The sequence below is a fragment of the Macaca fascicularis genome, chromosome 10 (assembly GCF_037993035.2).
Source record: "Macaca fascicularis isolate 582-1 chromosome 10, T2T-MFA8v1.1".
NCBI classification, from domain to species: domain Eukaryota; kingdom Metazoa; phylum Chordata; class Mammalia; order Primates; family Cercopithecidae; genus Macaca; species Macaca fascicularis.
Window position 1 is genome coordinate 3,239,076 of NC_088384.1, and position 21,002 is coordinate 3,260,077.

The following is a 21,002-nucleotide window of genomic DNA, read 5'->3' on the forward strand; positions in this document are numbered from 1 at the left end:
CTGGGCTTGCCATTTAGCTGTGTGACCTGGGGCAAGTTATCCAGCCTCTGTGCCTCAGCCACCTCATGTGTTGGTTCCATAGATTTAAGGTACCCAATATACTGTTAGGATATGTAGAGAGTGGAGTGATTATTACAGGTCACAGTTTAGTATATCTGTCATTGTACACTGCTCCTCTTGTTTGTAGTAAAAGCATCTAAAGTCTTCTGTCTTAGAAAATGTCCACTATGCAATGCAATATTATTAACCACAGTCTTCATGCTGTACATTAGGGCTCCAGATCTCCTTGTCCCAAATCAGGGCAACCTTGTCACCTTTGACCCACGCTTCCCAATACCCCCATCCTGCCTGCAATGAATTATGTTCTTTCCCTACTTTTAGGGATTCAACTTTAAAGAAAGAGTCTTTCTATAAGAGACAGTATGCAGTGTTTGAGTACACATGCGTGTGTGTGTGTGTGTGTGTGTGTGTGTCTGTATTAGTTTGCTGTCACTACACTGTGTATACTATACTGCTGTAAAGACACTACCTGAGACTGGGTAATTGATAAAGAAAGGAGGTTTAATTGACTCACAGTTCTGCATGGCTGGGGAGGCCTCAGGAAACTTACAATCATGGCGGAAGGCAACGGGAAAGCAAAGATCTTCTTCACAAGGCAGCAGGAGAGAGAGCGCACAGGGGAAATGCTACACTTACAAACCATCAGATCTCGTGAGAACTCACTTGCTATTGTCACACAGTGCCAAGGGGGACGTCTGCCTCCATGATCCAATCACCTCCCACCAGGGCCCCCTCTTGGCACGTGGGGATTGCAATTAAAGATGAGATTTGCGTGGGGACACAAAGCCAAACCATATTAGTGTGTGAGTGCAAAAGTGTGTGTATGAGTGTATGTGAAAGTCTGTGTGAGTGTGAGGGTGTGTGTGAGAGTGTGTGTTTTGTGAGCATGTGAGTCTATGTGTGTGTGTGAATATGCGTGAGTATATGTGACTGTGTGTATGAGTGTGAGTGTGTGTGAGTGTATGTGAAAGGCTGTGTGTGTATGACTATGAGAGTGTGTGTGTGTAAGGGAGTGTGGGTGTGTATGTTTGTGTGAGCATGTGAGTGTGTGTTTCTGTATGTGACTATGTGTTTGTATGTGTATGTGGGTGTGTGAATGTGAGTGTATGTGAAAGCCTGTGTGTGAGTGTGATTGTGAATGTGTGTGAGAACGTGTGTATAGAAGTGTATGTGTGTGTGACTGTGAGTGTGTGTGTGAGTCTGTGTGTGTGGAAGCCTCTGTGAGTGTGTGTGTGACTGTGTGACTATCTGAGTGTGTGTGTGAGAGTGTGTGTGAGGGAGTGTGGGTGTGTATGTGTTTGTGTGAGCATGTGAGTGTATGTGCATGTGAGATGTGTGTGTATGTGAGTGTGTGAATGTGAGTGTGAAAGCCTGTGTGTGTGTATAGGAGTGTGAGTGTATGTGTGTGTGTGACTGTGAGTGTGTGTGTGTGAGTCTCTGTGTGTGAAAGTCTGTGAGCATGTGTGTGTGTGAATGTGTGGGTGTGAGGGAGTGTGGGTGTGTATGTGTTTGAGCATGTGAGTGTAGGTGTGTTTGTGCATGTGAGATGTGTGTGTATGTGAGTGTGTGAATGTGAGTGTGAAAGCCTGTGTGTGTGTATAGGAGTGTGAGTGTATGTGTGCATGTGACTGTGTGTGAGTGTGAGTCTGTGTGTGTGAAAGTCTTTGAGCGTGTGTGTGACTGTGTGGCTATCTGAGTGTGTGTGTGTGTGTGTAAGCGTGTGTGTGTGACTGTGTGTTTGTGTGAGTGTGAGAGTGTAAATATGTGAGTGTGTGTGAGAGAGTGTGTGTAAGCGTGTGTGAGTGTGTGACTGTGTGTTTGAGTGTGAGAGTGTAAGTATGTGAGCGTGCGTGTGGCTTACTTCATTTAACACGTTGTGCTCCAGGTTCACCCATGTTATTGCAAATGTCGGTGTCTCCTTTTCAAAGGCTGAGAACCCTTCCCTCCGTGTCTATAGCACGTTTTCTTTACGCAGCCGTCCGCAGACGGTGTTTCGATTGTCTCCGTCTCTCGTTGCTGCAATGAACCTGGGCGCTGAGGTGTTTCTGTAAGGTGCTGGTTTCTTTTCCTTCGAATATATACCCAGAAAAGGGATTCCTGGGTCCTGGGTACTTCCACGTTTAATTTTCTGAGAAAGTGCTCTAGTGTTCTCCGTAATGGCTGTACCAGCCTCGGTCTATTCATTTATAAAAGGAGGATAACTGAGTGGCTACTTCAAAGCCTTGGATTTGTGCCGTGTCTGAAACAGTCTGTACACGATGATGCTTCACCAGTGTTCACACAAACAGCTGACCCTTGAGCAACACAGGGTTATGGGGGCCAACCCTCGTGCGTGCCAGCAAAAGTCCGTGTTAACTTCTGACTCCTCAAAAACTTGACTACTCATAACCCACTGTTGCCTGGAAGCCTTACCGATAACATAGCCGATGAACACGTATTTAGGATGTGGTGTGTGTTATATGCTGTATTTTCACAACAAGGTAAGCTAGAGGAGAGAACATGCTATTAAGAAAATCCTAAGAAAGAGAAAATGTGTTTACTCTTCGTTAAGTGGAAGTGCATCATTGTAAAGGCCTCCATCCTCATCGTCTTCGTGTTGAGCGGGCTGAGGAGGAGGAGGAGGAGGAGGGTGTGGTCTTACTGACTCAGGGGTGGCCGAGGTGGAATAAAAGTCCAGGTATACATGGGCCCACACAGTTCAAATCCGTGTTGTTCAAGGTTCAGCTGAAATTATTAACAGTGAGTAACGCAGGAGCTTTACAATGGAGAATGTTGCATTCACGCAGGGCTATATTAATTGCTTTGAGGAAACCTAATTCCCCGTAGACCAGGACAAGAATGAATCGAGGAAGGTAATAAGTGTTATTTATGGTGACTCTTTCATGGCCGGCAAGCTTCACACATATCATGTCACTCCGTCCTGACAACCCCCAGGCAGGCTGGTGGGGCTCTTCCCATCAGAAAGACGAAGGGCTTGCCCTTCAGGAGTTAAGCCTCTTGCCCAGGGTCCCGCAATTAACACAAGAAACAGCCTGAATGCAGGTGCTTTCTGGAGTGCCAAGCTCTAGCCAGGCGTGGAGAAAACCTGCTGTGGGCAGGGAGGCGTGGTCCTGAGCTGTGGGCAGGAGGCGTGGTCCTGAGCTGTGGGCAGGAGGCGTGGTCCTGAGCATCTCGCCGTGATGGATCCGAAGGAGCCTGTGTTTGCACGCCACATACCTGCAGGGAAACAGGAAGACACAGCCATGCCCTGAAAAGAACTTTGGGTCTCCAGTCTCATGTGGGCAGTTTTCCAGGAGCAGGCCCTGAGTGACAGGGCTAAGGCCCGGGAGCTCCGAGTGGCATATGGCAGAGAGGGCGTGGGGGAGCTTGGCAGGGAAGGGGCAGCTGGCGAGGAGGAGGGGGATGTCAGTTCAGCCTCCACAGAAAACTGCTAGACTCAGGGAACTCTGAAAAATGGAGTAAGACGCAGGCCTGAAATCGTCTCTGCCGAGGCCAGGGGCCAGGGTCTTCACGCCCCCTTTCCCCGTCAGCCCCTGGCTCTGGGGGGCAGGGTTGGCTTGTCCCTGGCACTTCTGGCCTGCAAGATGTGAGAAATGGACTCTGCGGTCTGAAGGCACCCTCCCCACAGCAAGACACAGGTGCTGGTTGCAGGGACTCAGCCCAGCAGGCCCAGGGGTGTGAAGGAGCCACAAGGGGAGATGCTGGGGCCCCACGGGGCCTACTGCACAGAAGCCCGGACTGTGGTTCTGAGCAGAGAATGCTCAGGCCAGTCCTGCAGAAAAGCTTAGGGAGGAGAGGTTGACAGGAGGGACAGCCGGGGCCCAGCCTTGGAAGGACAGAGAGGGAGAAGTGTGAAGATGCTTGTTGCTTCCTGGAATCTGGTTTAATTAATGCCTTGGTTTTTATTCTTCTTCATCAGAAGCATGATCTGGAAGACCCACATCTGATCAATTACTTCTGCCATTGCAGAGAAGCGTCTCAGAGCTGGGCTGGTTCCAGAGTCTGTGCTCCGCTTCTAATTCATCGTCTGCCATAAAGGATCCATCAGGGCTGGATGCTAGGGATGCCGGCAGGGCCTGGAGCAAAGCTGTCTCCTGTCTCTGGGACTTGCTGCACTGATTTGTAACATGGGGCTTCAAGTTCTGCTCAGATGTGAGCCCTGCGATCACAGGAGCTCCTCTGTGCAGCCTCCCAGCCAGCATCTCCCCATGGCTTCACAGAACACGGGCCTGCTGGGGTGCAGCCCTGCATCCACTGCATTGCCATCAGCTGACCATGCACCCCTTCTCCTCCTCATCCCTGCAGGTTTCTCTCTGGACCTCAGAACCCGGCACAGACCCTGGTATACAGTAGTGGCTCATTAGGTGCTTAGGGAAAGAATGCTACAGGTGTGCTCACCCACAGCACCCGGAGCATTTGCACTTTCCTGTAGTTGTTTTGCACTCAGTCTGTCTCCTGGAGACTGTGTTCGCTAAAGACACAGAGGGCGCATCCTGCCTTGGGGACCTGGGGGGCTCACGGGGCCAGCAGAGCTGAACGGATCCTTCATAAATGCCACCTGCATTCTGGGCAGTGTTTGTGGCCAGCCAGGGGAAGTCAGGCACCATGGGAACCTCCCTTTGGCAGATCTTTGAGAACAATTTATCTAAGATTTCAGGATGTGAGCACACAGCTGAGACACCCTTCAACCTCACCTTCTGCAAATGTGGCACAACCTTGTCCAGCCTTTCTGATTCTCCAAGAAACACACAGCTTGTTCATAACTTCCTACTGCCACCTATTCGGGAGGCTGAGACGGGAGAATTGCTTGAACCTGGGAGGTGAAGGCTGCAGTGAGCAGCCTTGGGGGCTGCTGGCTGCTTTGCAGGGTCACGGGGTGATTGGACTGACACACTCAGTCCTCAGTTCCTTAGTCGTGGAGCCCCCAGCCATGTGAAACTCCTGAATTCCAGGATGCCCAGGACACAAGGAGACACAGGGGCTCCCAGCAAGAGTGGTCCTGGGATCCCCGGGGTCAGTGTGATCCCTTCCCTCAGCAGGTTTTCTACAGACCCCCCAAGTTGGCCCTGGAGACTTCTGGTGCCAGGCCTCTGCTCTCTGTCTGTCGATCTCTCTTGTCTCAGGGAACCTTCAGCCCTCGGCTGGGCATGGTGGCTTATGCCTGTAATCCCAGCACTTTGGGAGGCCGAGGCAGGCAGATCATGAGGTCAGGAAATTGAGGCCATCCTGGCTAACATGATAAAACCCCGACTCTACTAAAAATACAAAAATTAGCCAGGTGGGGTGGCGCACACCTGTAGTCCCAGCTGCTTGGGAGGCTGAGGCAGGAGAATCACTTGAACCCAGAAGGCAGAGGTTGCAGTGAGCCAAGATCACACCACTGCACTCCAGCCTGGCGACAGAGTGAGACTCCATCTAAAAAAAAAAAAGAAAGAAAAAAAAGAAAAGAAAAAAGATCTTTGGCCCTCAAGTTTCCATTCCTTCTGGTGGTCAGGGCTCAGAGGGTGACGAGAAGGACAACAGACTTCCCAAAGTTCCCAAAGTCTTCTTTTTCACAGAAGTACCCAAGTTCCTTCAAACTAAACATGGGAACTTAGGAGACTGAAGCAGGAAGATCAGGAGTTTGAGACAAGCCTGGGTAACATAGTGAGATCCAATCTCTATATCAAAAGAAGAAATTTTTTTTTTGAGACAGAGTTTCATTCTTGTTGCCCAGGCTGGAGTGCAGTGGCACGATCTCAGCTCACTGCAACCTCTGCCTCCGGGGTTCAAGCGATTCTCCCGTCTCAGCCTCCCCAGTAGCTGAGATTACAGGTGCACGCCACCACGCCTGGCTAATTTTTGTATTTTTAGTAGAGACAGAGTTTCATCATATTGGTCAGGCTGGTCTCGAACTCCTGACCTCAGGTGATCTGCCCGCCTCAGCCTCCCAAAGTGCTGGGATTACGGGCGTGAACCACCACGACTGGCCAAAAAAATTTTTTAATGCAACAGTTTCAAAGTCATAGGCACTTTTGCATACTACCTTTGTTCTTCTAAGTTCTGGGATGACATGCAACATGACCTAAGAGATTTCCTGTATTTCATCAAGTGACGTGTGGATCTAATCCAAATACATCCCATAAGTCTTTCTGTGTTCTGTGGTGAGAGGGGAAGGGTGCCCTGGACATTGCACAAACATTCACAGCCAGTAGCTACGCAGGTCTCACGTGCTTTTTTTTTTTCTCGACAGAGTCTTCCTCTGTCGCCCAGGATGGAGTGCAGTGGTGTGATCTCGGCTCACTGCAGCCTCCACCTCCCAGGCTCAAGCAATTCTCCCATCTCAGCCTCCCAAATAGCTGGCATTATAGGTGTGTGCCACCACACCTGGCTAATTTTTGTATTTTTAGTAGAGACGGGGTTTCACCATGTTGGCCAGGGTAGTCTCGAATTCTCCACCTCAGGTGATCCACCTGCCTCGGCCTCCCAAAGTGCTGGGATTACAGGGGTGAGCCACCACACCCGGCCTCACGTGCTGTTTTTTTGATCTTGTTCCTGAGCCCTCCACGCCTGTGCATGGGAAGCTGAGCCTGAGCCTCGCTCCCTGTTCTTATTAAATGCCACGCTCCGATTTTCGGGAGGAGAACTTGGCCTTGAGCACAGTTCTGTTTGCAGGCTTTGCTATTTTTACAAGGTTTACCCTATTCTTAGCTATTTTTAAAAATAAAATTGTCAACAGCTTTTTCTTCCCCTGTAACATTTCCACCACCACCAAAGATCTTAATGAACTGTGCATTCAATTACAGGAAGAGGAAGCCAGGCAGTGGGGGTGAGGGCTGGCCACAAACACCGAGGCAAAAAAACTCCCAAGGCAAGATTTCGGCACTTGTGGGAGGGGCTGTCACCGCGGGGAAGAAGCCTGAGACTCAGGAACGCTCATGAACACATCCAGCTTGTTGTCAACCCTGACGGTTTTGGTAAAATGGCTCCAGGAAAGAAAAGACTTATTTCTGGGGAGAAAATACCGATTCCTACTCGGGCTTTATAGAGGCAGCTCTCAGGCTGTGCGCGAGGGATTAAAAAACGCAATCGACCCCAACTCCTCGGTGGGTCTGGCCAAATCCATGAAAAACCAGTGGGGAAGACCTGGCTTTCGGCTGCACTGCAGGGGCCAGCGGGCAGCCCGCAGCGGCTTCCCCAGCACCGTCCTCCAGCCGTTCCCATCTCAGTCAATTTTTCACTGTGTCCTTCGGTATCAGCCTGCAATTAGGAGGACAGCTTCTCATTGCTTCCTGTAATCATTAAGGTGATGTCTTGACCAAATTAGTTATCCTTTCTGAGACTCATTTTCCTCACTAAAAAAAGTGATAATCGGCCGAGCGCGGTGGCTCACGTCTGTAATCCCAGCACTTTGGGAGGCAGAGGCGGGATCAACTGAGGTCGGGAGTTCGAGACCAGCCTGACCAATATGGAGAAACCCCATCTCTACTAAAAAGACAAAATCAGCTGGGCGTGGTGGTATATGCCTGTAATCCCAGCTACTTGTGGGGCTGAGGCAGAAGAATTGCTTGAACCCAGGAGGTGGAGATTGCAGTGAGCCAGGACCACAAGGTCATCCATGTGGCACTCCAGCCTGGGCAACAAGAGCAAAACTCCATCTCAAGAAAAAAAAAACGTGATAATCCTTACCCTGCCAGCATCATTCATTCACTCATTCATTCACTCATTCCTTGTTGCAGGTCGAGTTCCCCAAAAAGCTGGTTGTGAGGTGGAGGTTAGCATCTGGGATGCCTGTGCAGTGTCCACGTGACCCAATGGGTAGAAGGGAGACAAGGGGGAGCTGCGCTGGGTGCAGGCCCAGTGACTGCCTGGTGGGACCCAAACGGTGGCTGCTGAAGGCCGTGTGTGGGCAGCACACAGGGGAGCTGGCGACACGTCCTTCCTTGAAGGGGGTCATGGGGCACACCAGAGGGTCGGTCCCACTGTGCTTGGATGTAGCCATGACCCAGATTTGGCCCCAGCCCCTTTGGGGCACTCCGTCTTGGGTGGACAGGAGAAAACAGCCCACATGGGGATGCCATGAAGAGGACACCTCCCCTTCCGAATGCAGGATGGGTGGCATATTTTACATTCCATCAGGGCACTCAGTGAGGGGTGACATCGTTACGCTGGAGGACAATGCTGTATCTTGGGTGGCAGGATGGAGGTGTTGCTTAGGGACAGGTGGACAGCAAGTGGGTTAGGCAGGCCAGGGCTTGTTCTGAGAGAGATTCCTGGAATCTAAAGTCAAGCCCCAAGAAGGCGGCCACAGGGAAGCTGAACAAATTATTGTCTGTGATCTCAACTCCCCAAGTGGGCCATGAGCTTCAGGAAGATGGAAACCAACCCAGGTCCTAACGTGGCATGGCTGCCACAGGTGAACCATCAGGTAGAACCACTGTGGAAGGGATGAGCAGCGATGACAGTCGGAAGAAGAGGACGGCGCCAGCAAGAAGAGGGACAGCTGGCATTTCAGACGGTTCTGCTCTGTGCCAGATGCGTGCCCAGAGTCCCACGGCCGCCTCCTTCCCTCCTCATCCTCACTGAACCCTCCGGGGGTGCCTCAGCTGCCTGCACATTTCAGACAAAGAGACTGGACGAGAGGGGGCTGAGATCTCATGGCTGCAAAGCAAGGCAACCTTGGCTTCGCTTTCCTGCTGGGCTCACTTCAGTCCGTTCCGTGAGGGATTCCGCCAGGGAAGAATGGGTCACAGCAAGTTTCAAGATTGTCTCCTGGCCTGGGATTGCAGGGTTCGTGGACATGGGTCTGCCTGGAGAGGAAGCTGTCCTGTGCATTCCGCTGTCCCTGTCAGAAGCCCTGGGGTTATTTGGGCATGACTGTTTGTTTGGGTCCCAGAAGGCTGCTCCTCCTGTCTGTCTGTCCTGCTCCCCCTGTCCGACCTGCTCCTCCTGTCCATCCTGCTCCTTCTGTCTGTCCTGCTTTGTCCCTAAGCAGGGTCCACGTATTGCTCCCAAGGCTGTGGTTTCCACTGGCTCTGCTGACACTTTGCCTGCTGCCTCAAAGCGTTTTAACTTCTCATTTGAACTTCTCTCTGCCAGAATGTGTTCTCTTGGGGGAAGGGGAGAGCGAGCGGGTGCGCAGTGCAGGGGAGGCTGCAGACGGAGGAGGCAGGAAGGCGAGATTAGAAGAGAGAGTGTTAAATAGCACTGCCCTGAGGGGAGGAAGCCGAGCAGCTGACAGGAGCCTGCAAAACAAAATGTACAATTTGGTGTCTGGAAAAGAGAAAGTCATGGGCGGTTTCTGAAGGCGTCAGGGAGGGAAGGGGCAAAGACCAGGTGCCGAGCGGCTGAGTCTGCATATCCCAGGCTTCCAAGCCCTCGGCTCCACCTGCCTCCACTGCCCCGTCCAGACGGCTGGGACCCAGGCCCCATGTCCTGCCCTGCAGAAGGGATCCTCAATCAGCTCCTGCCTCACCTGCACCCCTTCTGCTTCTCCCCAGACTCCTGTCCATTCTCGAAGCAGCAGCCACAGTGGCTGGGGCTTCATTCGGGAAGGCTGGGGGAGCGATTTGGGGCAGGGTCATCCATGTGCCCGCCGCTCCCCCTTCATCTGGGAGGGAAGGGGCTCCCACTGCTCCTGGGGACAAGTCACATTTCTCAAACAGGCTCAAATCACCAGGCTCCCCAAGTCTGATACTGTGATGTGCAAACCCCCAGGCCCTTGCAGCTTCCCCAGACTGGTCTGGCCATGCTAGTGTTTGTGATCCTGCTGAGTCCACCACGAGCCCGGAACCCCTGAAGGATGGGAGCCTCTGACTTTGGAAGGAAGGACTCACGTGTGACATTTTAAGAACTAGGTAGTTCAGCCAGTTTACATATAACCAGCACGACAGGGTCCAGCCAACAGGACATCTTCTTCAGGAACTCCTTCAATGCTCTTTAATAATGAAGGAGGAGTGACCTGTGGTCAGCAAATGGGTTGTGTTTGGGACATTTTTTGTTAGCAATGGCATTTTGGAGCAGAAACCTCATGGACGTGAGGGGGAGCTGCAGAAGTCAGCGTCCGAGCCGCAGCCCTCCATGGCTGTGTGGCCCTGGGGAAGGCACCTCCGCTTGCTGAACTCAATGCAGATCCCACGGCTGGCTGTGAGGACACCACATGTCATGAGAAGAAGGCAGCTAGCATGAGGCTGGCCAACGATCAGGATACCCCATGGGGCTCACCTCCAAGCCTCCAGGTGAAGCCCAGCATCCAGGAGCACCAGGGGTCCCTGACTCTTCCCACGGTGCTCCTTGGGGGCAACCTCACCCTTAGGGGGACTCACTCCAAAGGTGAACCTCTCCTGAGTCCTGAGGTTTCCATCTCGTAGGACCTAGGACCCCTCCACCTATCCGAGGAAGGCCCTCCTCCTGCTTCCACGCAGCAAAAATGTATTTCACCAAGTGGGAAAATGAGTCCCTCAATGGCGTCTCTCCTTGGCTACTGCGAGGGTCCAGTGTGATAGCCCCTGCCACGAAGATGGTTACTGAGATCTGACTTAATGGTGGGCGCCGTTAGAGGCAGGTGCACCTCCCATCGTGTCACTGACATCACAAAGAACCCGTGGAGGGGTGTAACTGATCTGTCTTTACGAAAAACTGAGGCTAGAGTAATTTTCCACCTTGTCCAAGGACTCAGGGCAGCTCATTGCACAGCGTGGGTTCCCAGCTGGGCCTCCCGGATCCCACGTCTGCCCTCAACACTCGCATCACATCCTGGTGCCCTAGAAAACAGAGAAATGTCCGCTGTTTTGAATAGAATTAGGAATTGTACAGTTTAGAGGTAGAGAAGTGGGAGAGTAACGCCACGGGAACAACCATGCTTTAGAATTTACTGGGGACAGGCTTGTAGTTTTCCTAAGAGGAAGTGGCTCCAGCAGGGGCCTGAAGACCCCCGGCTCAGGGGCAGGGCCCAGCTTCCTGGAGGCTTGGGCCTGTCTAACTGAGCCTCCCTTGCTGTTGAGGGATCCTGGTGGTGTTTTCCCCGGGTTTGGGTTGCTGGAGTGCAGGTGGAGCCCTCATTTTGGGGCACTGGGGGACACTTTCTTTGCTAGCCTGCCACCCCCTCCTGGTAAGAGCCCCACAGAGAATGCAGGGACCTGGCCCTGCAAACGCACTTGTCCACTGATACCCACGGGCACTAGGAGTGGTCAACACTATGTCCGCACCCCGTTGCCAGGAGTGAATTTTCACCAAGGTTTCTATAGCTAGCATCATCCCTGCTCTCCTACCAAACTCATTCACTCATCCAGCCTCCAGCCTTCATTCATTCGCCCACTGATGGTCAACGGATCCTCACAGAGGGCCCACCGAGCTCTGGGCCCTATTCTAGGTACATTTCTGGGCCTCTTGTTCTGGAACATTCTGATTCTCAGCCCCTCCTGTCCAACCTCTCCATCACCCTCACTCCCTCCAGCAGCTCGCAGCAACCCCCTCTGCAGAGGCGGCCCCAGGGCTGTCTCTGAGAGACAGTGGGAGAAAGCTGCAGGGAGGTTCCTCCTTCTTCTTGGAATCCCTCTCTCTCCTGCTGTTTCTCACACCTCCTCTCTCCCTCTCTTCTCCCTCCCTCTCCCTCTTTCTGTAATGGTCCTCTCCCTCCCGCCTCTCCCTGTCCCTCTCTGCTTTCGTCCCTCTCTCCTCCTCCTTCCCCTTCTAATCTCTCTCTCCCATCCCTTCTCTCCAGATCTCCATCTCCCTCCCCTCCGTCTCTCTCCCTCTTCACGCACACACAGGTGCACAAATGCACACACCCACAAACACAGCCCACAGCCATCATCTCCTGAGATAATTGCAGCAGAAACATAGAGCTGCCCCGAGGCTCCACTTGTGAAGGGAATGGAGAGGCTCCTAGGAGGCTTCCTTCTGAGCCTGCGTCTCACGTGCCCCCTTCTCACCTCCAGTTGCAGCTCCCCCTCTCTGCACCCCAGCGGCCTGGACTGGGGCTGGGAGGGAGGTGGGGCTGCACTGGTGCAGAGGCCAGGCCCTGCTCAGCGGGGCGGCCTCCCCAACCCCCGTGCTTGGGGGAGCAGTCTACGTGAGCTTCCAGTGCTTCTGGGGGCTGCACCCCCAGCACGGCCATCATCAGGGGCTGCGGAGACGTTGTGAGTGGATGGGATGCCGTGGCCAGCTGTGCCCTGGCATTTGAACCCTCACCATCCCTCCCCTGATGGCCCAGCTCAGCCACTGGCCACTGGAGTCTGGGAAGAGGCAGGTTCTGCTTTCTCTGACAGATGCCGACACCATTGCAGACCCGAGGTTTTTTTTGCAGAGGACAGAGCCCACATGCAGAGAGATGGGGGCGGGACCCTTCTTCCCACCTCCTGGTGCGAGCTAAGCCCCATGCCAGTGCCTAGCCAGGCCTGCCTAGGGGCTGCCTGGGTGCCAGGGAGGTCAAGGCAGTGCCCAGTGGGACAGAGCCTGCCGACCCGAGAGGGTGGAGGGGCTGGAGCCGCCCACCTGGGAATAAAGCACCAGAGCCCTGTGAGGTCTGGGCTGCCTGGGCCAGGCTGGCTGTGCTTCTGTCCCCACAGCCTCCCCCATCCTCATGGCCACCTCCATGTGTCAGAAGCCATGGTGGAAGGAAGTCTGTGAGCAAACCCAGCACCTGGCTCAGCATCCCTGAGACTGTGTGTCAGTGTGTGTGTCTCTGTGTGTGTGTGCCTGTGTGTCAGTGTGTGCATATGTGTCTGTGTGTGTCTGTGTGTGTGTGCCTGTGTGTCAGTGTGTGTATCTGTGTATGTGTCTGAGTGTTGGTGTGTGTCTGTGTGTGTCGTGTGTGTCTATGTGTGTGTCTGCATGTGCACATGTGTACACAGGAACCCGGATGGATTTGCCCAGGCTCACACGTGAGAAGGAAAGGCTGCTCTGAGCAGGGCCGGGACATCCTCCTCCGCTTTGTCCAGTGCTGTGGGCCCCTGCATTTCATTATCTCAGCACCAAAAAATAAGCGAGAGCAGCTCTGTCTGCTTCTTCCATGGGGGAGAAAAGTGCTCAGAGAACAGAGGGCTCCAAAACACGGCGTTTGGGCGGCTCTGCCACTTCCGGTGACTATCTGAGGAGGCTGGAGGCTGAAGTTGGGTGAATCAAGGACGGGACCTGGGGTGGGCTTGAGGAAAGGGTGGTGGCAGGGCCGGTGACAGGGACCCAGAGGTTCCTCAGGTAGGTCCAGTGTGACCTGCGGAAATGAAGGAGGCAACACACAGCAGCCCCAAGAGCTGCGTGTGTGTGTGTGTGTCTGTCTGTATGTATGTATGCATATGTGTATATGTGTGCGTGTCTAGGGGTTATGTGTGTCTGTGTGTGTGTGTCTGTGTGTATGTGTCTGTGTGTGTGTGTCTAGGGGCTATGTGTGTCTGTGTGTGTCTGCAGGTATGCATGTGTGCGTCTGTGTGTCTGTGTGGCTGTGTGTGTATGTCTAGGAGCTATGTGTGTTTGTGTGTGTGTCTGCATGTATGCATGTGTGTGTCTGTGTGTCTATGTGGCTATGTGTGTCTGGATAATGTGTGCATGTGTGTCTATGTCTTTATATGCATGTGTGTGTCTGTCCATGTGTATCTGTGTATGTGGGTGTGTCTTTTTTGTGTGTGTGTCTGTGTATATGTGTGTCTGTGTATGTCAATGTGTGTCTGTATGTCTCTATGTATGTCTGTCCATGTGTGTCTTTGTGAGTCTGTGTGTTTTCGTGTGTCTGTGTCCATGTGTCTATGTGTGTGCATGTGTCTGTCTATGTCTGTGTGTGTTTGTGCGTTTTTGCATGTCTGTGTCTGTGTGCATCTGTATGTGTCTGTGTGTATGTCATGTCTGTGTGAGCATGTATGTCTTTGTGTTTTTACATGTCTATGTGTATCTGTGTGTGTCTGTGCATGTCTGTGTGTGTGTCTGTGTCTGTGTGTGTCTGTCTATATTGCATCTGTGTATCTGTGTGTGTGCATGTGTGTATGTCTGTGTGCATCTTGTGTGTCCGTGGTCTGTGTGTGTGTGCGTGTGCGTGCATGTCTCTGTGTGTGTCTGTGTGTGTGTCTGTATGTGTTCTCATTTCAGATGGGTTTGGGAAACTCAGACTTCACATTCCTCACTTGTAAGATGATGATGTTGGATTAGACCATCTTCCAAGTCGCTTTCACCCAGAAAATTCTACATGTTCACAATTGCAATCAATACTGTACCCTCCTACCCTCAGCCAATCTGGTCACATGTCCTTACAACCACAGCCTGCCACCCAGTTCCATCCACAAGCTCAACATACACAGAAGGAATGTCTACTGGAAATTTCCTATCATTTTACAAAATGGCAGGCTCATTCAGAGACTTCCAACCTGAATCTCAGACCCTATCTCAGAAATCCATGCCAGGGGTCAAAATCTTCAAAACAGATCAACTGCTGTATCCTCAATGGAAATATGATTGTACAGACGCTTGGGTTTGGGGTTGGACTGGTGAGGGCTCCTGTCATGGCGAGGTTATTGACAGGTGGGAGGTCTCGGGCTGGAGTTTTGGGGTCGGACTGGTGAGGGCTCCTGTCGTGGGGAGGTTATTGACAGGTTATTGACAGGTGAGTGATCTCGAGCTGGAGTTTGGGGGTCGGACTGGTGAGGGCTCCTGTCGTGGGGAGGTTATTAACAGGTGAGTGGTCTTGGGCTGGATGCCAAGCTTCTGTGAGCTCCATTTCCTCCTCTGTCATAAGAGAGATAAAGGTAACTTCATGCTCAGTTGCCGTGACATTTAATGCTAATTAATACGCACTGACCACACAGAAGGTGGAAGCAGCTCGTGGAGGGACCGCCTGTAAGAGGACCACCATCGATTCCTCCCACCCACCCCGAGCCCGAGGCACCGGTGTTTCCCTTGGGAGGGGTGAAGCCAATTTCCCCGCTCCCTGTGGACCCTGCTAGCCTCAGTCTTGTTTTACCAATAGGATGAGGTAGACGTGTCACCCTGGGGCTTCAAGGTCCTGGCATTGCCTTTTCCAGGGTGTCCCTTGGGACTCACCCTGGAGAAACAGCTTCTGTGGAAGAAGCCGGGCTCAGAACTGCCACGCTGTGTGGAAGCCCGTCAGCCACGCAGAGAGACCGTGGAGACCACGCTGTGTGGAAGCCCGTCAGCCACGCGGAGAGACCGTGGAGACCACGCTGTGTGGAAGCCCGTCAGCCACGCGGAGAGACCGTGGAGACCACGCTGTGTGGAAGCCCGTCAGCCACGCGGAGAGACCGTGGAGACCGTGGAAGCCCGTCAGCCACGCGGAGAGACCGTGGAGACCACGCTGTGTGGAAGCCCGTCAGCCACGCGGAGAGACCGTGGAGACCGTGGAAGCCCGTCAGCCACGCGGAGAGACCGTAGAGACCACGCTGTGTGGAAGCCCGTCAGCCACGCGGAGAGACCGTGGAGACCACGCTGTGTGGAAGCCCGTCAGCCACGCGGAGAGACCGTGGAGACCGTGGAAGCCCATATCAGCCATGCAGAGAGGCCCTGGGGATGGGTCACCAAGTGGGTAGAGCGAGCACTTTTCCTGCTGGGGAAAAGTGAGAAGGAGGAGGAATCTTTATCCAGAGCTGATGATATCCAGGCCCTCCTTCCACCCAGCTGATATCCTGTTCCACTGACAGACTTTGAGACTCTGAGAGGCTGGAGCCTGCTGCCCTGGGCCCTGCTGTGAATGGTCTCCCTGCCTCCACAGCCTTGGCCCATGGAGCCCCCTGCCCCCACGGAAGGGACCGATTTTCCTCCAAGCCATTCCTGGTCCTGAGCCCTCATCCCACCCCCACCCAACCAACAACTCAGAGTCAATAGGAACAAACAAAACCAAATCCAAAAATGCCGCCTTCCTGCCCATCCACAGTGCCACCTTCCTGCCCATCCACAGTGCCACCTTCCTGCCCATCCACAGTGCCACCTTCCTGCCCATCCACGGTGCCACCTTCCTGCCCATCCACGGTGCCACCTTCCTGCCCATCCACGGTGCCACCTTCCTGCCCATCCACGGTGCCACCTTCCTGCCCATCCACAGTCAAGCAGGTCAGAGAGGTGTTTTCGAGTGCTCTGGGCTTAGGCGGGTGATCTAATTTTTAATCCAGCTTTGTGAAGAGTTGGCTTGTAGAAAAGAAATCCATTCAGGGATTGACCTTGCCCCACAGTGGATGTGCCCGGGGACCGGTAAAGAGCTGCCTCACCATCGGCCCTCCCTGGGGGGGATGCACACAGGAGACCCCTGGTGGGCCCTGTAGCCCCTCACCTGCTGTTCTCAGCTCTAGTGAGGACAGGACAGCTGTCCTGGGCATTTCCTCTTAGATGTCCTCAGTCCTCGGAGGCTGCCCTTCCCACCTGTCACAGGTGAGTTGTGCCCTCCACATTCACATGTTGAAGCCCTAACCCTCAGGACCTCAGCATGGGACTGTCATTGGAGACAGAATCTTCAAACAGATGATTAAGGTTCCATGAGGCCATTACAGGGGCCCTGATCCCATATGGAAAGGTCCTTGTAAGGAGAGAAGAAGAGGACACAGATACCCAAGAAGAAGGGCCTGTGAGGACAGGGAGAAGGTGGCGTCTGCAGGCCAAGGAGAGAGGCCCAGGAGGAGCCGCCCCAGCAGGCACCTGGCTCTTGAGCCTCTGGCCTCCAGGACAATGAGATGGTGACTTCCGCTCCTGAAGCCAGCTGGTCCACGGAATTTGCTCTGGCTGCCCCAGCAGGTACTTGGAAGTATGGATCAGGCCTTACCCAGTTGACCTTCAGGCCAGCCTTGGAACCAGTCACCACTGGCCGCGTCTCCACCCCACAGTGGGGACACAGGGACCTATGGGGCTGCTTTTGTACCTCCCCAACCCCTACAGGCTTCCTGGGTCTAAGGCTGGGTCTGTGTTGAATGAGTCCCGTTTCTTTCTCTCCAGGGGTTCACCTGCCACAGGGCCCAGCTGAGGTGTGCACCCTGCCAGGGAGACACATGTCAAGGTGTCAGACGCTGGGAGTGGAGGGGTTGATTCTGTTCTGGGGCCTCCTGCATGGAGGGCCCAGATCTGGGGGCGCAGGCATCTGTTAGCCTCCTGCTAAGTGCCCATGTGGTTCCTCTCAGCCTGCAGGCTTCTGGAGGGACGCACCTGTCCTGACACTTGCACAGTCCCTGCCTCGGAGCCACACACCTGCAGGCCCTTTGCCTGGGCACTGCAGCTCAGCGCAGGGGCAGGGGACTCACAAGGGTGAGAAGGAGTGGGCAGCCGCCCTGATCCTACAGGAACCTCCAGCTGCAGGGGAGAAAGGGAAGGCCTGCTCTAGGCCCGCGCTCCACTGCGGAGCTGAGACCTGGAGCTAGGACTCCCAACCACATGTTCAGTCTCCCAAACGACCCTCCAAAAGGACACCAGCGCAGCCGGGAGACCCTCACAGCCCAGCACCCCACCCTGGGAGGCAGCCTCGGTTGTTCCCCTCGAGGGACAGAAAGCCACACTGTGTCTCCTCTTTCCTTCAGCTGACAGAGGCACAGGGTGGCGAGGGTGGGGGCCTCCACATCCCTGCATCCTGCGGGGAGGGCTCAGCGGCCTTCCATCTCCATGATGAGCAAACAGTCGGGAACTGTGGCCCCAGAAGGCACAACCACTGAAAATCTGGCAACCTCCAGCAAAGGGTTAAATACACGAATGGGTGACACATGCGTGATCAGTTACCAAGGGCAACCATGACCTTTTGGGGACATCTTTGGTGAAGGTGACTTCTAGGGAGAGAACAGAGCCTGAGGTCAGGGTCCCGGGGACACAGCCCCCATTGCCGAGGAGACACATGCAGGATGGGACCTTGGATTCCATCCCAGCCCGGCTCAGCCCTGGGCCTGCTCAGAGCTGGACTGGCAAGGGCTGGTGCCGGCCTGGGAGGCGAGGGCAGAGCGCTGGGTAGGTGGGCGCAGTTTTTACCCACTCGGCCACATCGTGGATAACCTTGAAGGAGGTCTCCCCTGAGACTCAGTTGCCTTCTCTGACCGATGGAGACACATTTAATCCCTTTGCCGCTCTAAGAGGGGCTGCCATTTCCCCAGGAGGCCACGGATGAGACCACAGGCCGGGCGGGCGGCGTCAGCCCACAGGTGGGAGAAAGGAGCCCCTGCCCCCGGGAGGTGGGGCCTGTATTGGCTTCTCCTGTGCCTGTGCCTTCCTGTGAGGAGCCAGTCGCGGCCTCCTAAGGCGGCACCAGGAACGCGTCACCCACACCTGGGTTGATTTATTCCACCCACAGGCACAGAACGAGCTCTGACTGTCTGCTGCCCTGGCCCCTGGGGGTCGTGTGTCAGAGGGAGGGACAGACAAGCCAAGGGTGCACGGGTACCGGTGCAGAGATAGCACGATCCCCGGGCACCCAGCAAAGATGGGACCATCTGACGGGCCAGGGTCCCTGGGAGAGGTGGCCCCAAGTGAACGTGAAAGGGTGAAGGGCTTGGTCCAGCCATGGAAAAGACATGGGAGATGGGGAGGGACAGCATCCTGGGAGAGACCCGGGGTTGAGGAGGAGCCGGCTCGTGGTGGCACCCCGTTTCCGTGCCTGCCCCTGGACCCTGGGCGCTGCCACCGCCACTGTACTCTTATCTCCTGACACCTCTGGCTGTCTCGGTCTCTTCCAGGCCGAGACCCGGCTTCTGTTCAGCCTCCACTGTGCCTGCCTCTGGGAACATCAAGCCCTGGTCCCTTGGAGATTCTGATGCAACGAACGCTTCCTGCTGCCCCTCCCATGAAGGGCCACCCGGGAGGCCTGGGAGCCGCCACTCTCCTCCCAGAGGGGTGTGAGCATCCAGGAGTGCATGGGGGAATCAGCGCCCTGCCAAACCTTGACCAGGGAGCTGTGGTGTCAGGAAGGAGGTGCCCAGTGCTACCTGTCCCGTCTGCTGCAGCCTCTCACGCTGTTGTCCTTGCAGCACACCCGAGGCTCTGTGCCGGAGCTCCTGGGCCCTTGCAGAGCAGCCCCAGGTTTGTCTACCCCACAGAGACGGGAAAGGCCCGGAGCTGCGATTTCAGCAGGAGCAGGTGGAGGCGCTGGAAGCGATGGAGCCGGATCCTCTGCAGAGCTAAGGTGTGGCGTGTGCACTGCTTCCCATCCATCACGCACGTCACCTGTCACCCATGGGAGGCTGGGCGTGGCAAGGATGGCTGGAGGTGGGGGAGAGGCTAAAAGGGGAAGCAGAGCAAGGCTGCAGGGAGGCGGATCGGGGTGAGCTGTGTGGGGAGGAGTCATTGGAGGTGGGAGGTGGTGGGTTCAGGGCAGCGTTGGGGGGCAGACAGGGTCCATGGCGCCCGGCCCGGTAAGGGCTAAGTCCAGGCCACGGCAAGCCGCAGCCCCTTCTCCAGATGTAGTAGAGTTCGCCAAGCTCCGGCCAGGCCTGGAGGCCCTGTGGCTGTTCGGCCCTCTGTGGGTGGACACTGGGCTATGGTTAAGGAGACAGGAGTCACAGGGAAGGACCAGACTCTGTCCCTGGCTCCGAGGTTGCACAGGCCGGCCCACCCTCCCTCCCTGGCACCCTTGGTACAGCAATGAGGACAACCCCAGCCTCTGCTGGCACCAGGCGCCTGTGAGGGTTTCAGGGTCAGGGTCAGCCTCTCCTGCTGGAGTGGCAGCGCCGCCGGGAAGAGCCTCTGTCCCTCCACTCAGACGTCCACATGGCAGCATGGAACACGCGTGCAGAATGTGTGACTGTGGAGGGGAAAGGATGTGCTTCCTCCGTGGGAAATGCTGGACTCTTTAACCTCAATAAAAGTGGTTGTAGGTGGTGGTGTGTGTGTGTGTATGGTGGAGTGAGTGGTGTGTGTATGTCACATGTGTGGTGGTGGTGTGTATGTGTGTGTGTCTGCGTGGTATGTGGGGGGGTGTATTGTGTGTGGTGTGTTTGTGTGTGTGGTGTATATGTGATGTGTGGTGTGTGTGTTTGTGTGTCTGGTGTGCATGTGTGGTGTGTGGTGAATAGTGTGTGTGGATGGATGGTGTGTGTGGCATGTGTAGTGTGTGTGTGTATGGTGTGTGTGTGTGTGTATGGTGTGTGTGTGGGGAGTGTACGATGTGTGGTGTGTGTGTGGTGCATGTGTGTGTGTGTGTATGGTCCGTGTGTGTGGTGTATGGTGTGTGTGTGTGTGGTGCATGGTGTGTGTGTGGTGTATGGTCTGTGTGTGTGGTGTATGGTGTGTGTGTGTGGTATGTGGTGTGTATGTGGTGTGCAGTGTGTGTTTGTGTGTGGTTGTGTGTGGTATATATGTGGTGTGTTTGGTGTGTGTGATGTGTGTTGTGTGTGGTGTGTGGTGTGTATGGTTTGTGTGTTTGTATGTGTTGTGTGTGTGGTGTGTGTGTGTTTGTGTGTGGTGTGTGATGTGTATGTGTGGTGTTTGTGGTGTGTGGTGTGTGGCTTGTGTGTGGTGTGTGTTTGCATGTATGTGGTATGTGTGGTGTGTGTGTGGTGTATGTGGTATCTTGTGTGGTGTGTGGTGAATAGTGTGTGTATGGTGTGTGTGGCATGTGTGGTGTGTGTATGTGTATGGTGTTTGTGGGGGTGTATGGTGTGTGGTGATTGTGTGTGGGGGGGTGCATATTGTGTGTGTGGTGTATGGTGTGTGTGTGGTGTGTATGTGGTGCATGGTGTGTGTCTGTGTGTGGTGTGTGGTTGTGTGTGGTATATATGTGGTGTGTGTTTGGTGTGTGTGATGCGTGATATGTGTGTTGTGTGTGGTGTGCGGTTGTGTGTGGTGTGTATGTGGTGTGTGTGGTGTATGCATGTGGTGTGTGGTGTGTGTGTTTGTATGTGTTGTGTGTGTGGTGTGTGGTGTCTGTGTTTGTGTGTGTGATGTGTGATGTGTGCATGTCGTGTTTGTGGTGTGTGGCTTGTGTGTGGTGTGTGTGGTGTGTATGTGTGGTGTGAAGTGTGTGGTATGTATGGTGTGTGGTGTGTGTAAGAGAGGAGGGAAGT

At 54.4% G+C, this 21,002-nt stretch overlaps 1 long non-coding RNA gene across 2 annotated transcripts; it reads right to left on the reverse strand.

Annotated features, from left to right (window-relative positions):
* Positions 1 to 543: 543 nt before the first annotated feature.
* LOC123567182 (uncharacterized) lies at positions 544 to 19,175 on the reverse strand. Of its 2 annotated transcripts, XR_012418340.1 has the most exons (5): positions 18,927 to 19,175; positions 15,067 to 15,586; positions 9,876 to 10,802; positions 7,729 to 9,284; positions 544 to 3,276 (listed from the first exon to the last, which is right to left on the reverse strand). It is a non-coding gene; the product is annotated as an uncharacterized lncRNA (long non-coding RNA). The 2 variants fall into 2 exon arrangements; XR_012418339.1 differs by lacking the exon at positions 544 to 3,276 and having other exon boundaries at positions 6,972 to 9,284.
* Positions 19,176 to 21,002: the final 1,827 nt, after the last annotated feature.